General features: G+C 41.7%; 2 pseudogenes; one reads left to right on the plus strand and one right to left on the minus strand.

Annotated features, from left to right (window-relative positions):
- Positions 1–5,170: 5,170 nt before the first annotated feature.
- LOC133770991 (large ribosomal subunit protein eL33-like) lies at positions 5,171–5,515 on the minus strand (annotated as a pseudogene).
- An 11,373-nt stretch (positions 5,516–16,888) lies between these two features.
- On the plus strand, positions 16,889–17,007 carry LOC133772076 (5S ribosomal RNA; annotated as a pseudogene).
- The last annotated feature ends 383 nt before the right edge of the window (positions 17,008–17,390 follow it).

Consider the following 17,390-nt stretch of genomic DNA (forward strand, 5'->3'; position numbering starts at 1 on the left):
AGCTAAGTTCATGGATGTAGACCTCCTCAACGTAGAAAATGATGCCTTGTAGTTATTCACTGAAGGTTTGCAACCCAATTCCCTGAATTGAAAACTGTTTTGGACACAGAAAATGTGAGCTATTTAGGGGAGTCTTCCATGGGGATGTCAGTATTCTGTGGCACACTTCAGAAGACATGGTTCAAGTTTAAGAAAGCAGGCAGGTTTAGGCAAGTAGACGTGGAAAAGGGCCCATGAGACTACACACTAGAGGCCATAATGCATTTGCCCTTAACTTTGTCAATGTTTTCATAACTGGCTGGTCAGTGACCTTACAGACTATGGTTATTTTACATGTTTCGTTATCAAATAAGCAGCAAAAAACTTCAGTTAGTCGGCTCAGGGGTAAGAAAAGGAAATTTCTTGAATGACTCCTTTCCGTGGTAAGTGCCTCTATGCCTTTCCACAGGTCCCAGATCTGAAATCTAAACTCTAGTGATTGCCTCAATACCTACCATTCTCCATCAACAGAAGTGCTAGTGGTTCAGGTCATGGCCTCTTCCTTTTTCTTGTAAAGAAGAAAAAACACACGTTTTAGATTTCAATTATGAGCTCTCATACTTGACCCTGCTGGCTCTGAAACATCAAGTGATCTCTCTCTGTGTTTCATATTTCTCTTTTTAGAAAAAGCAAGAGAGATTCAGTTGGTGGGAACATATGTTTGAAAAAAAGAAAAATGGAGTGAAAACTGAAACTGCCTCAAATATCAGACGTCAAAAGAGCAGACTTGGTTAACGACCTTTTAAATACATTGTGTGCTTTCTAGCAAAGAAAAAGCAGCAGAAAAACAGGCAGCATGAATATGTCACAATGCTCACCCACCTAAAAAGAATGAAATAGGAGGGAAATGAGAAAGACTGGTAATATTATTTGATATGATATAGATCTTAAATATTATTTCATTTTCTCTAACCTCCTTAGGAAAACATTTGTAGCTTGGGTGAAATTTAAGTCTGTCTGAGCACTAGAAGTCATGAGCTGTTCCAACAAAAGCCTTTGTACCATTCCTTTTAAAAATTAAAACAAGAATTGTGTTCAAAATAGTTTTTGAGAGGTCCCCAATATTTACCCTGTATTTACAGATTTGTTAAAGGGGTTCATGGGAATCCCATGTAGTTGTATTCATGTCTAATATTTACTACAAAAATGTAGTAGGGAATAGCAAGTGGAGTCTGGAGGAATCCATACTCAGGTTTCTTATGTTCATTGCCCCCTCCCCGCCAAGGGGTCTTACATAACATGTTCTCCCCCCAGCCACAGAAACACAGTTTATGTGTCATGTTTCTGCCCAAGAGAGCCCATTAGAGACTCAGTGCCCAAGGTTTTTATTGACATTGGTCCCATAAAGCACCCTGTGCCTAGTATATTCTAAAATTCCAGGCTTCTAGAAAGAACACAAGTATTTAGCATAAATCATATTATTTGCACAGTCCAGACACAGTGAACCAAACGGATTAATTAACTATTGACGTGAACATTCACATGACACCAATCAAAGGCCGCCTTGCAACCAAGACTTTCCGAATACAGCTATTGGAGGCACGCTGTATTAACTTTTTTCTACACAGATGCTGTAGTAGGTTAATGCTTCCATGTGTACTCCTCCCTACCACCATCTTCACCTTCCAAACACATAAAAATAATGGGTAAACCCTGAAAAGGTACAGAAAAAAGATAGTTTGGCTCAAAAAAAAAATAATCTCCTGGACCAGAAGCAGAACAGCAGAGTGGAGACATAAGTGGTACTAAAATGCAGTAAGTAGAATAAACCTTGAAGAATGCGGCAGTATTTGAATAAACTAGAGTGTAAAGTTACACATTTATTTATGGAACATTAGAAATCTGATCATGTGCAGGTAGCCTTGCAAATGGAAAAATCTATAAATTGAAAACAGTGGCTAGGATGGTCCCTATCAATCAGGGCTACTTGCTCAGTACAATGCTTAAATTTAACTAAGTGAACCAGATCTGCTTGGTTTCAGAAGCATTTAAGTTTAGTATTCAACAGATACCTGATGCCCCACTTATAGCTTAAAATGCAGCCCTGCCCAGAATTCTCTTTTTTAAAAAAATTTATTTTTGTTTATTTTAAAGGCAGAGTTACAGAAAGAGAGAGGGAAAGACACAGAGATCTATCCACTGATTCAGTCCCCAAATTGCCACTATGGCTGGGGCGGTGCCAGACCAAAGCCAGGAGCCAGGATCTTCATCTGGGTTTCCCACATGGTTGCAGGGACCCAAGAACTTGGGCCATCTTCCATTGCTTTCCCAGGCACATTGGCAGGGAGTTGGATCAGAAATGGAACAGCTGGGACTCAAACCTGTGCCCATATCAGATGCCATGTTGCAGGCAGTACCTTACCTTGTAACACCATAATGCCACCCCTAGAATTTTCTAAGATAATTGAAAAGCTCTTGCTATCCAGTGTAGTAGCTACTATCCACATGTGACTATGGAGCACTTGAAATGTGGCTAAAAATACTAAATAATTGAAATTTTATACTTCATTTCATTTTATTTGAGAAATAGAGAGCTCCCATCTACTATTTCCCTCCCCAGATGCCACAAGTAGTTGGAGCTGGGTGAGCACATGTGCCTGGAAGCCAGGAACTTAATGCAGGTCTCTCATGTGGACATCAGAAACCTAACCACTTGCCTCCAAGGAACCACAACAGCAGGAAGCTGGAATCAGATGCCAGAGCTTGAAACCAAAGGCTGGTAGTCAGATGTGGGATATGGGTGTCCGAAACGGCTACTTACCTGTTAGGCCAAATGCCTACCTGCCTGCCTATTTCATTTTAATTAATTCAAATTTAGTTATATGTGCCTAGTGGCTTGTGTATTAGAAATACATTTTTGAATGAGTTCATTGCCTTATTTACTCTTATTACAGAGCTACTTTCAAAATGTTTTGAAAGACTAATTGATTTTGAGAGAGTAGTGTTTATCTTGGGAAGTACCACCAGCACTATTTCCAAATATACATATCTAATTATCCAAAAGAATAATTCCTGGACCACTTTTGGTCATCCTAACTTATTTTCCCTACTATCTCTTCACATTTTTAAGTTGATACATTGAAAAATCTATAAACACACCTCATTCATTTAAGCAGACGGGCCAAATAAAACTCCAATATTCAACTTCTTGATAATTTCATGAAATAGGTTAATTTTCCTTAAAAATTAAATATAGAAGGTAGTTGTCAGTAATGTCCACCAGCATCTATATTATTAAGGAATAATCAGTCAAGTTATAGTTTTACTTATCACATCTTGCTTTAAAAACAGGATGGACTGTTACCCATTTTTTAATAAGCATTTATATTGTGAAACATGAATCATTAGGACAGCATGTGAATTCTGAAAGTAAAGTGGTATTGAGATACTGTACTCTTAGTTGGGCTATAATGAGTAAGCTTCGTAGAGTGACATCAAGTTATTCTTTCACTGCATAATGTGTACTGAATGTCTCAGTGTATAAGGCACTGTGTTCAGTACCTGGATAGGATAAAGATAAGACCTTGACTTTAAATTATTCTGATCAAGATCTGGTATCTAGAATGGAGCAATCTTTGAAGAGGGGTACTAATATAGCATATTCACTTTCTTTTTAAAAAGTTTTCTTTTATTTATTTGAAAGACAGAGTTACAGAGAGAGGTCTTCTATCTGCTGGTTCACTCCCCAAATGGCCACAATAGCCACAGCTGCACCGATCTGAAGCCAGGGGCAAAGAGCTTCTTCCAGGTCTCCCACGTGGGTGCAGGGGCCCAAGCACTTGGGCCACCTTCCACTGCTTTCCCAGGCACATTAGCAGAGAGCTGGATCGAAAGTAGAGCAGCTGGGACTCAAACCAATGCCCATATGGGATGCTGGCACTGCAGGCTGGGGTTTTAACCTGCTGCACCATAGCACAGGACCTGCATATTCACTTTTTTTTTTTTTTTTTTGATAGGCAGAGTGGACAGTGAGAGAGAAATACAGAGAGAAAGGTCTTTCTTTGCTGTTGGTTCACCCTCCAATGGCCACCGCGGCCAGCATGCTGCAGCTAGCGCACCGCGCTGATCCGAAGGCAGGAGCCAGGTGCTTCTCCTGGTCTCCCATGGGGTGCAGGGCCCAAGCACTTGGGCCATCCTCCACTGCACTCCTGGGCCATAGCAGAGAGCTGGCCTGGAAGAGTGGCAACCGGGACAGAATCCGGTGCCCCGACTGGGACTAGAACCCAGTGTGCCGGCGCCACTAGGCGGAGGATTAGCCTGTTGAGCCACGGCACCAGCTCATATTCACTCTTATGTACAATTTTACTTATTACCAAATCCAGAAGAATTATGATCAGAAAAAAATTCAGTGACAGAAAGCCACAGTATTCCTTCTTTCATCTCAAAAATTGGTTTGCACTAAGTTCTTTATGGTATCTACAACTGAATCTTGGAACAGAAATAGGATCTTAGTGGAAAGACTAGCAGAATCTGATTAGAGTCAAAAGTTCAGTGAATAGTAATGAATGTCTTTGTTTTGACCTATTTACCTAGTCATGTTGGTCTTAGGAGAAACTGAGTCAAGAATTCACAACAATTGTCTATACTATCTTTGCAACTTTTCTGTAAATCTGAAAGTATTCAACATTTTTTAAAGTTTATTTAAAATACTAAGTAGATATGAAGGGATAAGCAGGATTATCTAAAGCTCTTGAGAACTCTCTCTGGGTTGCTTGGGAACCAGCTGGGACTAGGAGTTGCCTTTCCCCAGAAAGCAGGGCCGTATGTGACATCAACTCCCCCTCTCCTCTAAGCAGTGAAACTCAAGCCCTGGCAATCTGCCTCAAAGTATTCTTTTCCATGGCAAGGCTCCTCTGTTCCTAGCTCCATAAAAAAATGTCCAAGAGCAGGGTGGGATTCCCCGCTCTGGGTCCTATCCCCAGGATTTGTCCAGCTGTGTCCAGCAGCGCCACTGTTGGAGAATAGGAAACCCGTGTATTTTCTGGTTCTTCTTCGAATTCCGCTCTGCATCATGTTCACACAAGCCCATGTTATACACAGCACTATGGAAATGCCATCCTACTGTACTTCTGTGTTTGTTTTTACAAAAGAACAGAACCACTTTTATTTATTTACTTTTCACTCATTTAAATCATGAGGGATACAGCATCACCTGAATTCTTTGTCCAGTGGCCTTTGTAGGAAGATTGCTTCCAAACTTGGCATAAACGCTGCCACTGCTTCCAGGAGCAGAAGTTATCTTTCCCCAGATCACTCTGGTTTTACTTGGTTTGCCACCAGGAGTCGCTGTTATTATTCTTTGCTTTGTACACATCAGTGTATTTCTTGCCCAAATAAAATAAAGTTCACTTCAGGCATAAACACCTTCAATTACAAGGAGAGTTATGCGTTCCCATTGATTCTGAAGAGCTTGCTTATAGCCAACAAAAATGGCCTTGCACCACATGCTTCCAGACTTACCTGCTTGAGAAGTCATGAACTCAGCAGGCCTCCACAGGCTCCAGGATAGTGGAAAGAGGATGGCCTTTGTTGATGCTGTTTGGTTGTTGGTTTTGTTAGGACAGGCAGAAAAACAGAGGCAGACAGAGATCCCCCGAAAGCCCACAGTAGCCAGGTAGTCTTGACCTAACTCTGGGTCTCTCGTGTGAATTTCAAGGACCTAATTACTTGAACCATCATCTGCTGCCTCCCAGGGTAAGTATTAACAGGGAGCTGGAATTAGGAGCAGAGCCTGAGCGAGAACCCAGGCCCTCCAATATGGAACTGGGTACCCCAAGTCGTGTCTAAAGCATTGCAACAAATGCCTGCCCCATATATTGTAATTTTCAGTTTTTCTATCATTTCCTTCTTCCTTACCAGTAGAAAAAGAAAGGACTGACTAGCCTATCTTTTGGAAGTTGAGAATCAAAGAATGTTTGAGTGGGGTAGACAAGAAACTGAATGAAACAGATTTGAATATGGAAAAGCTATCTATTTATATCCACCAAAATATAGATCAGTTGGTGCTTCAGTTGCAAAAGTTGTCTTAAATTTTCATTCTAACTTTGCACAACATTGGTGCATGAAATGTTTCAGTATAGATCTTTAGATGTCCTTACTCAAAAAGCATGAACTTATATAAAACATAAGTGTTTTATATGCTCCCACTAATTTGAATGTGCAGGTGTATTTTTTGTAAATAACTTTATAATTATATGGATAGAAAAGATCCATTGAATTGTATTCATAAACTTGGAGCCAAGGCTGAGGTCACTTTAAATACAGACAAAATTCGAAGCTCTCACTTTCCACAGACATTAGTCTGTCTAGGTAGTAAGGAGCGGAGCTTGTCTTCACAATCTCAAAGGCAGCTGGAGGTTTTTACACATTGGTAAAGACAAGCCTATGCAAGGCCTTCTCACATTGTGAACAGGTTTTTAAATAATGTGTGAAAATTCAGAGGTCGTAATATACTTAGTACTCTCACATGACAAATAAGAGAAGAAAAATCAATTCCCACCCTAAGAATGAAAGAGTGGCCCTGCAGGGGCAGCATGCCAGTTGAATGCACAATTTCCAACTTGGGAAACAGACTTTTGGGAAGAACAGATTTATGTCCTTTGTGAAAATACAGGGCCCAGAGTTTCTTCAAATGGTTTCACAGGCAAAAATAAGTAAATGACTTTGGAGCAGGGAAAAGGAAGAAGGAAAGCAGTTAAAGTCAAAGCTCCGGGGAGTCTTCTAGAATTCCTGCCCTTAGGGCTCTGCATAGCCTGTGTGATCATTCTGCTTCCCCTGGGTCCTCCCCAAACCAGGCCGACTTCTCCCTTTCCCCGGATGATTTGTAACAGGGAAGGTATTTTCAGCTCCTCTCAGATATTTTTCAAAAGGAAATAAAGATTCTCTTCCAGCATTGAAAGGAAAATCCCACTATGGTCTTGTTAACCTCCTGGTTACAAGAAAAACTACGTGAAACAATGTAGCGAGCAACCCTGTGAGGACGCAAAAGTAAACAGAAGGTGATGGATTATGGAGGGACGCGAAACATGGAGGAAACTACATTTTGGTTGAGCAGTAATTCAAGTAACAGATCTTCAAAAGAAACTATACAGAATTTTGAAAAATCTATCTCCAGCCCAAGGAATAGGATAAAGGGCCTCGGCTTGTTGGAGAACCTGTGTGTGTGTGTGTGTGTGTAAGTGTGTAAGAGGAAAGGTAAGGGGTAGTCTCACCCTGTATCTCAGGCTCCCCCTTCAGCCTGTGTGTGGGAAGGATACCCAAAGCAATACAGCAACAAATTTAACAATGAAGTGAAGATTCCAAACCCAACTCAGATCATGTAACATCTGAGAGGTATACATGCAGGATAGACTCAACACAACATAGCACATCACTGAGAAGGTGTAAGACTTGTGACCTGGAAAAAAAGAGTCTGATAGCCTACTAAAATAACCACAGAGGCAATCAACATTATACAGAATAAAAACATTACTAGGGATACAGGCACATTACAAATGACACAGAAGGCCGGCACCGTGGCTTAACAGGCTAATCCTCCGCCTAGCGGCGCCAACACACCGGGTTCTAGTCCCGGTCGGGGCACCGGATTCTGTCCCAGTTGCCCCTCTTCCAGGCCAGCTTTCTGCTATGGCCCAGGAGTGCAGTGAAGGATGGCCCAAGTCCTTGGGCCCTGCACCCCATGGGAGACTAGGAGAAGCTCCTGGCTCCTGCCTTTGGATCAGCGCGGTGTGCCAGCCGCAGCACGCCGGCCACAGCAGCCATTGGAGGATGAACCAACGGCAAAGGAAGACCTTTCTGTATTTCTCTCTCACTGTCCACTCTGCCTGTCAAAAAATAAAAAAATAAAAACAAATGACACAGAAGAAAGTTCTCCAAGAAGCTCTAACTATTCTAAATGTCAACACACCTATCACTAGTTTCAGAATGGATGGTGCAAAAACAGAAAACAGAAGAAATTCATAATTATATTTGGAGACTTTAGGACTTTTTTCTCAGCACTGACATACCATATGGGCGTTGGTTCAAGTCCTTTCTGCTCCACTTTCAATCCAGCTCTCTGCTATGGCCTGGGAAAGCAATAGAGGATGGCCCAACTGCTTGGGCCCCTGCACCTGCTTGGGAGACATGGAGGAAGCTCCTGGCTCTTGCTTTCTGATTGGTTCAACTCTGGCCATTGCAGCCATATGGGAGTGAATTAGCAGATGGAAGATATCTCTCTCTGTCACTCTTTCTGTCTGTCTGTGTGTGTGTGTATGTGTCTACCTCTCTCTGTAACTCTGTCAGATAAGTAAGATCTTTTAAAAAAAAAAGAATTGAAATCTTAAAAATAGGTTCTCTGACTATGATGGAATAAGTAGCAAAAAGATATCTAAAAAAACCTCGAGTATTTGAAAATTAAACAACAAACTTCTCATAATCCATGATTCAAAAATCACAAAATAGAAAATACTTTTAATTGAATAAAGATTAAAATGCAAACCAAAATTTGTGAGTGCAGTTAAGTCAGAACTTTCAGGTAAATTTATGATATATCTCTATCAGAAAAGAAGAAAGCTTAAAAGTCAATCATCTAAGTTCCTCCTCAAGAAATCAGAAAAAAAAAATTTTTTTTTTGAATGGCAGAGTTAGAAAGACAGAGAGAGATCTTCCATCTACTAGGTCACTCCCCAAATGACCACAATGGCCAGGGATGGGCCAGACCAAAGACAGGAGCTGGGATCTTCATCAGGGTCTCCCACATGGGTGCAGGTTCTCCAGCACTTGGGCCATCTTCTGCTGCTTTCCCAGGCAGGGAGCTGCTGGGCAGTGGAGGACCCAGGACTCAAACCAGTGCCCATATGGGATGCCGGTGTCACAGTTGACAGCTTTTCCTGCTACTCCACAATGCCAGCCCCAGAAATAAGAAAATTTGAAAAGCAAGTAGACAAGAAGAAACAACAGTATGGAAATCAATTAAATTGGAAAGAGAAAATTATAAGAACCAAAATCTGATTTTTGAAAAATAAAATTGATAAATCTCCAGCCAGACTAATCAAGAAAAAACAATACTAATTATTGGTACTAGGAATAAAAGATGTCACTAAAAACTTATATTAAAAGTATAAGAAGGAAATGCTATAAATAGCTCTCTGTGCAGAAATTTAACAACTTAGATGAAATGTAATGATTTCTTGAAAGATAAAAACTACAAAGCTCAAAACTCATTCAAGTAAAAATATATGAATGGTCCTGTATGTATCAAAGTTGAAGTCATACTTTAAAATTTTGGAACACAAACTCCAAATCAGATGGCTTCATTGATAATGTATATCAAGCATTTAAAGAAGAAATTGCACCAATATTATAAAAGTAGAGGAATACAAAACACTTCCAAAAAGTAGAGGAATACAGAACACTTTTCAATTAGGTTGTGAGACCAAGAAAACTTGCTAACTAGGCCATCAAAGGAATAGACTAATATCTCTCAAGAAAAGAGATGAAAAATCTCAAATTTATCAAATAAAATCTAGCAATGTATGAAAACAGCAATATATCATGACCAATAGGGATTTATGTCAGGAATGCAAAGCTAGTTTCAACATTTGAATTCAATTTATATAGTTCACTATTTCAATAGACTAAAAAACAAAAGCAATTAAGCTTAACCTCACTAGTTAGTTTTAAAAAAAATCAGTGACAATTATAGTACTAACATTGTAGAGCCCCCCACTATATAATTCATAAGAACTGCCGATACACATTGGGTTGTTTATTTAATATTCTATTAGCTTTTTGGAGATAAATGACTACATTTGCATCATAGAGTCTACCCAGATACAGATATATTCTTGTACTACTCACCAGTTTTATGTTACTTCTGGCCTTTCTCCCTGTACTGCCCTTTCTAAATTGGACTCTTAAGCACTTTCAGGGGCCCCAACCCCCATACTTGATTGATCTCAGCTTGAAAGTAATAGCATGTCTTCAATATCGAGGTGAAAAGGTGCTTCAGATGCAAGCATTTCACTGCTCAAGCTTTTCCTCCAAGGAACAAACAAGAAAACACTTGAGAATGTCATGAGGGTTCTATTGTCATGCTGTTAGACTCGGCCTTAGTCCTGTGCTCTCCCGCTACACTGAGCTCCACCATGGCTCGCTGCTGGTTCTGCAAGTGAGCTGGCGCCGTCTGTTCTCAGTGGCAGTACCGTCAGCCTGTGCAGCCTGGGGGGCTTGATCAAGTGCCGCAACCATCCCAACTGCACCTACATATTGTGCTTTTATCACTTTATTTTCCTCGTCACCTATGCTACTGTTTTTTAAATTTTCATTTTTAAAATTCATCTATTTTCATTTTAATTCAAAATCAGACAAAGACAGGAATAAAGAGATCTTCCTTGCTCTGGTTTACTCCCCAAATGCCTACAACAGGAGAGGCTAGACCAGGCTGAAGCCAGGAGTCCAGAATCAATCTGGGTCTCCCATGTAGGTAGCAGGGAACCAAATACTTGAGCTAACACCACTGCCTCAAAGAATGCACATTATCAGGAATTTGGGTGGGAAATGGAATAGCCAGGACTCAAATACATACAGGCTTTCAAATAAGCAATGTGGGCATCCCAAGGAGCATTTTACCCACTGAGTCAAACATCTCCGCTGCTTTTTAAAAAATACAGAGTTATTCAGGAATTTTATTTTCAAAACAAACTGTCTTATACCAGATCTTAAATAAATGTTTTAGGGCCCATGTTGTGGCATAAAAGGTTAAGCTTCCACCTACAGCACCGACATCCCATGTGGGTGTCAATTCAAGTTCTGGCTGCCTCACTTCCAATCCAGCTCCATGTTAATTGCCTGGGAAAGCAGATGATGGCCCAAGTGCTTGGCCCCCTACCCAAGTGGGAGACCCAAATGAAGCTCCTGGCTCCTGGCTTCAGCCTGGCTCCACTCTGGCCATTTCAGCCATTTGGGGAGTGAACCAACAGATGGAGAATCTTTCTCTCTCTCGTCCCCACCCCATATCTCTGCCTTTCAAATAAACAAATATCTCTGGGGGAAAAAAAAGAAATGTTTTAAGACACCATGTTCTTAGGACTTTTGATCCATAAATGTCTCAAAATTCCCTGTGAAAACATTAATATTGGCATGAAATCCATATCCATATTGGATATGAACCACTATGTGAACAGTCTTTGCTGAATATAATAATCTCTTCCAACATATACACACCCTTCCTCTGTCCCTATTCATAGACTTTCACTCCTCCTCTGAGATTTGTCCTGTCGTCACTATTCCTTAAATCCCATCCTGCCATTCATTACTGGAACACTCTGAACATTTCCTTCCATAAAATACTTCTTTCTTATAATTATATGTCAATCAACAGCATTTCTGTTTTGTTTACCCTTTTTTATTATCTAGCATTGTATTTAATATATAGAAAGCAATCAGTAATAATACTTGAATGAATGAAAAACTAGGTCTTTTGTGCCACCAAGGAAAATCTGCCTCAATTTACATTTATGAAGAAGTAAAAACATCCAATAATATAGAGATTATTCACCTCTCTTGAAAGACCAGCAATTTTTTTCATAAGAAATATTTCCTATACTTCCATGAAGGGCAAGTGTTTGCTATGGTGTTTAAATGCCTGCCCCTCCAGACAACTGTATCCCTACCAGAGTTCCTGGTTCAAATCTGGCTACTCCGCTTCCAATACAGCTTCCTGCTGACATGCATCCTGGAAGGCAGAATGTGATAGCCTAAGAACTTGGGTCCCTACCAATAACATGGGAGACCCAGAATGAGCTCTGGGCTCCTGGCATTAATTTGGCCCAGACCTAGCTTTTGAAGGCATTTGGAGGGGGAACCAACAAATAGAATCTCATATATATATATATATATATATATATATATATATGTTCCAGTTCTTTGGTAAATTCCTTCATCTCTTTGTCTATTTGATCCAACGTTCCCCTTATTTGGGTGGCATATTATTTGTATATATTAAAATCCTGTCTCTCCTAAAACTCTAATAGCAGAATGTGTGTGTGTGTGTGTGCACACGCACATGCGCTTTAATACTAGCTTTCAGGCTATGATCCTGTCTTTTGGCATGCCTAGTCATATTTATTAAATGTCAAGTATTATCTGTATGGAGAGAAGAGGAGAGGAGAGAAAAGGAGTCTCCATGTGTTATCATCCTTCAGAAAGTTTAGCTCTTTTCTCTGCTAGACACTGTGCAGAATCAGAACTGGGCAGCAATTAGATTAGGTCTCCATTTAGTTTACCCCTGCTCCTATGGTGTGAGTCTCCAGGGTTTCAAACCTGGACTTCGGTGCCTTTACCAAGGCCCTTTGAGCTGGTAGACCCTGAACTTTAAATTTTCTGTGTCAGTACCTGTGGCTGCTAAACCACTTTGCTTTGTTGACTGCATGGCCCCTTGTCCCTGTAGCTTTAGAATTCAACAAATATGTTAAACACGAAATGAGTTTTTGTTAAGCTCAGTTCTACACACCTCCCTTCTCCTTGTGACCTTGGCTTCCAAAGCCTCCAGTTGTGTGTCCCTAGACCCATAAGACTTCCCAAACTTCTGTTAATTACTTTGTCCCTTGACAAAGCCTCTCTGCCTAGGAAAATCATGACTTCTCAGCCTCTTTCTCTGTACCCAGGATCAGCAATCAGCAAATGCCCCCCAGAACAAATGTGACTTCAATGGGTCAGCTTACCTCTCTGCAGTTCCCTTTTCCCCACAGCCTCAGCCCCTGTAGACCAGGTAGTTTTAATAGCTCTCTAACAGTTTTTTTTAATTAGCTTTTCTCATTATCCTCAGTGGTAGCAATGATCTGTAACAAGCTACTTCACCAAAACTATAAACAGAAATTTCTTGTAAATTTTTTCTATTGCATCTTTACTAGAAAGATGAAAACTTATTAGTTTTTTTTCATTTTTTAAAAATAATGATTTGTAATTTATTGAAAAATGTAAGAAAGATTTTTATGAGTTAATTCCCTCTGTTATTTAGATGTGTATTTTTTAAAAAAAAAAAGATTTATTTATTTATTTGAAAGGCAGAGTTACAGAGAGGCAGAGGCAGAGAGAGAGGTCTTCCATCCTATGGTTTACTCCCCAGATGGCTGCAACAACTGGAGCGGTGCCAGTCTGAAGCCAGGAGCCAGGAGCTTCTTCCAGATCTCCCACACAGGTGCAGGGGCTCAAGGACTTGGGCCATCTACTGACTTCCCAGGCCATAACAGAGAGCTGGATTGGAAGTGGTGCAGCTGGGACTTGAACCAGCACCCATATGGGATGCTGACACTGCAGGTGGTGGCTTTATACACTACACCACAGTGCCGGCTCCTTAGATATATTTAGATATACTTATCTTTATCTAAGGATATCTAAGGATATACTTAGATATACTTTTGATTATAAATGGCTAACTGTTGCTATAGATTCATTCTGAGAGGAGGAGCGTGGTGGGGGCAAGAGGCAAGGAATCACCACACAGACACCGAGAGTTGGGTGAAAGCAGGCCAGAGGACAGCAGCCTGCAGACTCATTTATTTCAGTTGGTACAGCAGCTTATATAGCCAAGGCAGCCAATCCAGTCAAGGGGTGGTTTATGCCTTAACCAATCACAGCTTATTGCCAGGCACTTTCCGAAGCCATCCAATCACAGCCTGTTGCCAGGCAGGCTCCGTTGCCATGTGGTTTCCGAAGCCATTGAATCAGAGCCTGTTGCCAGGCAGGCTCCATTGCCAGCAGCCCTCTTGGCATGACCTTTTCATTCCACCACAGCCAACAACCATACAGTACATTTATTGAAACTGCCTGCAGTTGTAAGAATTACTTAGAACCACAAGGATTCCTTGTTAGTGGAGATGAGTGGAATAGGTTCTTGTCCTTGTGCAAGAAAGAATTCAATGTGGGAAGCAAGGTAGCAAGGTTTAATGGGGTAGGGCATCCATCAGAATGCCTGGGCACCTCTCCAGATAGAACATAGAGTTCCCAGTCACTCAGACTGTGGAAAACAAGGTTACATGGTTTAATGGAGAGAATATACCTGACAGGCCAGGTGGGCGGTTCAGGAAAGAGCTAAGAGCTGAGCACAGAGTTGCAGTCTGTATTTAAAACTGGGGCTTAAAGGGGAATAGGGTCTAGTTCTTCCCACCATTTCTCCTTCCCCTCCTCCTCCCCCTCCTCCTCCAGGATAAAGGGTTTGCTGGGTGTGAATTAGGTGAAATTCCTCCCAAGGTTTCACTATTTGGTGCTATCAGACTGGGGAGCCCACCTGGCATCAGGCAGAGACGCCTCCCCTAGGGTGCCTTCCTTGGAAGAAGAATGTAAAGATTTTATTGCTCATTGTTGTCAGACCAGGTATCCCATTTGGTGCTGAGGAAAGAGGCTTCTCCTGGGGAGCTCTCCATGGGGTGAAGACTGAGACCACCAGTTATGGGCAGAATTTAGGAAGTGTAAAAACCTGGGCTGCTTCCCAGGTGAACTTCTATTGATGCTGTGTTTTCCATAGGCCCTTGTCACACACACAGGCTAATGTCTAACTTCCTACCAACACTGATGCAGTTCTCTTTCCGCTCTTCTTGTTTCAGTCTTTCCCTCTGAAAAGTGTGAAGTTACTTAATTTTCTACCTTTTGGAATAATTTTAGGAGAGTGTTTTATATTAGACTGTTTTATTCTTTTTTAGCTCCTCTAGTTTTCAGATACTTTATTCATTAATTTCATTATATCTGTAGTTAGAATTTGAATGGCTTTCACTGAAATTGCATCAATGTCCTTTTTGTCATTTTAAGAATAAAAGAATAATTGATTATTGAAGTGATAAACTAATGAAATATTACATATAACATTGTAAATTCATAATTAGGTATTTCTTCAGGTACCTATTACATTAGCAGCTACTTATTTTGAAGTACAAGGTATTATGTTTACATGGTTTATGGTGAGTCTATTTAAATTCTTCAGTGGCAATTTAATATAGAAATTGAGGTTGAATAGAACTTTATAAATAACACCATTACTTTTTCTTTAGCATTGAATCTCAGTGAAAAAAACAACATTTTTTGCTTATAATCATTTGCAAGCCAACAATGGTTTAAATATTAAGAATTGGCTATACTGGTGGTTAATAACTAACCACAAATGCATGCTATATTCTTCATAACATAATTGATATTCTGAAAAGATTGGGTGTTCTCACATAGCAGCTTGTTTTCTTTATTGCTCATTTCATTTAGATGAGCTCAAAGAGATGTTATATAGGAAGTCAGAAATTGAGCCTATTTGTGTATGAGAAAGGCCTGAAGACCAGCACCCACTGCGGAAGCTCCAGAAACCCAGCATCTTGCACTTCAAAGTCCTGCCCAGGGGTCCTCACTGTTAGGAAAATGGCGCAGTTTTATCTATGGCAGTCTACACCCTGATACCATCCTAGGCTCTAGCCCCCACCTCCATTGCTGGAAGCCAGGTGGCCACACAGCCCAACCGCCGTTGTCAAGCTCCACCCCCATCCTAATGGGATTCGCTATTCCTACTTCCCTGCCCGCCCCCTGGAAAAGGGATATTAGACCCGCCTCCCAGACAAGCGCTCTCTTTTTTTACACGTGGCTCTCTCGCTCTCTCTTCTCTGTGCTCTCTTCTCTTCTCTCCTCTCCCCTTCTCATCTCTCTTCTCTCTGCTCTCTCTTCTCTCCTCGCTAGCTCCTCTCCTCTCTGTCTCTCTCTTACACTCTCCTTCTCTCTTCCTTCTTCGCCCCTTCCCTCCAGGCTGCTGGTTTTCCCCAATAAACCCTTCCCCTTACTCTGGTGTTTGGTGTGTTTTGTGATGGCTTAACACTGACCCTTCTACCAGGCCTGACAACCATCCTTCCTGTAAAGTGGGGCAAAGGCAGCCAAGCTTCCCCTGTTTGATAACTTCAGGGGAAAAAACTCAGAGAGGAATTTTGCGTATTTACACCCAATAAGTCCTTTGTTTGTGAAGAGAAGAAGGAGAGGGAGAGGGAAAAGGCGGGAAGGCAAGATCCATCCCCTTAAAAACCCAAGCCTAAATGTGAACTGGGCACTCTGTCTCAGGTTGTCTGGGGAGGTGCCCATCCATTCTTACAGATGTCCCTACCCTAATCAACCTTGCTATTTCACTTTCCACTGCTCTCTGTCTCACGCCTGAATTCTTTCTTGCTCCAAGACAAGGACCCTTTGCTTCTCCGGTAAGAGAGACACGTCTGGAAAATTCTCACAAAGGAAATAAAGTAACAGTTCCTAATTTCAAGTGACTGCTCACTTACAGGAGCAGAAATACCAGTAGAAACTAAGGAGTCAGATGGGTCAATAGGCAGTCAGATTGGTCCCAGTGGAGAGCAGGAAAGACAAATCTCTTTTGAGATGGTACAAAATGCATATTTATCACCAAAAGTTACCTTTAGCAAGACAAAAGTGTCTGTTCTGCTCCTTGGGATCTTCTAGTTTTATCATGAGAATAGCAAGGGAGCTGTGCTTCCACCCTTCTGAGTTCCCAGTTTACTGTGAAAACAGAAGTCACCAATCCCACTCTTTTGATGTTTTTTGTCTTATCATGAGCTAGTTAGATTACAAATGAGGCCTTTTGATGGATTTTTGTCTCCACCTTCTTTTTTTTTTTTTTAGATTTTATTTTTTATTTATTTGAAAGAGTTATAGAGAGAGATAGAGACAGAGAGAGATCTTCATCTGCTGGTTCACTTCCCAGATGGCCACAATGGCCAGAGCTGTGCTGATTTGAAGCCAGGAGCTTCTTCTGGGTCTCCCAAGTGGGTGCAGGGCCCAAGGACTTGGGCCATCTTCTGCTGCTATCCGAGGCCATAGCAGAGAGTTGAATCAGGTCTACGGCCGTAGCACCCTGAACGCTCCCGACCTCGTCTGATCTCGGAAGCTAAGCAGGGTCAGGCCTGGTTAGTACTTGGATGGGAGACCGCCTGGGAATATTGGGTGCTGTAGGCTTTGGCCGGCGCTGCGGCTCAATAAGCTAATCCTCCGCCTGCGGTACCGGCACACCGGGTTCTAGTCCCGGTCAGGGCGCCGGATTCTGTCCCAGTTGCTCCTCTTCCATGCCAGCTCTCTGCTGTGGCCCGGGAGTGCAGTGGAGGATGGCACAAGTACTTGGGCCCTGCACCCCATGGGAGACCAGGAGAAGCACCTGGCTCCTGCCTTTGGATCAGCGCGGTGCGCCGGCCGCGGCGGCCATTGGAGGGTGAACCAACAGCAAAAGGAAGACCTTTCTCTCTGTCTCTCTCTCCCTCCCTATTCACTCTGCCTGTCAAAAAAGAGTTGGATCAGAAGAGGAGCACCCAGTACTTGAACTGGTGCCATATGGAATGCTGGCA

The sequence above is a fragment of the Lepus europaeus genome, chromosome 12 (genome assembly GCF_033115175.1).
Source record: "Lepus europaeus isolate LE1 chromosome 12, mLepTim1.pri, whole genome shotgun sequence".
NCBI lineage: Eukaryota > Metazoa > Chordata > Mammalia > Lagomorpha > Leporidae > Lepus > Lepus europaeus.